This window comes from Saprolegnia diclina, assembly GCF_000281045.1.
Source record: "Saprolegnia diclina VS20 unplaced genomic scaffold supercont1.5, whole genome shotgun sequence".
NCBI classification, from domain to species: domain Eukaryota; phylum Oomycota; class Saprolegniomycetes; order Saprolegniales; family Saprolegniaceae; genus Saprolegnia; species Saprolegnia diclina.
The window spans coordinates 1-743 of NW_008246072.1; positions in this window are offsets into that span (position 1 = coordinate 1).

Sequence of the window (743 nt, forward strand, 5' to 3'; positions counted from 1 at the left end):
GAGTGAAATGGCGTTGGAAAATAATTGGCTCGATGTACGTGAAATGGGGGTCTTCAAGTTTACGTACACGATATACAAAGAAAGAGGAGAAAGAGATTGAAAGGTCTTCAGCACGTTGACAGAGGTGGAGCCTGGCTTTCAAGTGTAGTGATGCGGCTGAAGTTGCTCGGCCTGCCTTTCAACCAATCAGGCGAAGCTTTTGATGAAAAAAATCATGGTTTACGGTGTATTTCGACCAGTAGCCGCCTTAAAGCACATAAGAAGGCGCTTGGATTGGCTAAAATTCACGCAGATATCATCGCCACGACTGAGCTCCGCGATTGAGCTTCAACAGATGGGACGACTGAATTCCACGTCCGACGCGGCCGAGGTCGCCGTCCAAGCAAGCAGCCCGCTGCTTACCGTCTTCCAATAGCTGCACCACGCGTACTATAGCATTGCCTACTTATGTCTTGCAGTGCTGACTCTTGTAGCGTTGTCGGTGAATAGGATTAGCTGCCGCAGCGTGGCGGCAGGCTGATGTGGTGCTTGGGCGCCCCGGGCCTCGTGTCGCATGTGGAGTTACCCTCGAAAACGCATCACGAGCCATATATTAATTTTTGAGAGGCATTCGCCAAAGCCTCCGAAATTCGATCAATCGCGCGCATAAGCTCAGTCGCCCATATGAAATGCACCAAGCCAAATAATTCGCCCATCTTGACACGCCGTGAAAGGACATCTTAGAGGTCTTGAATTGCTATTTC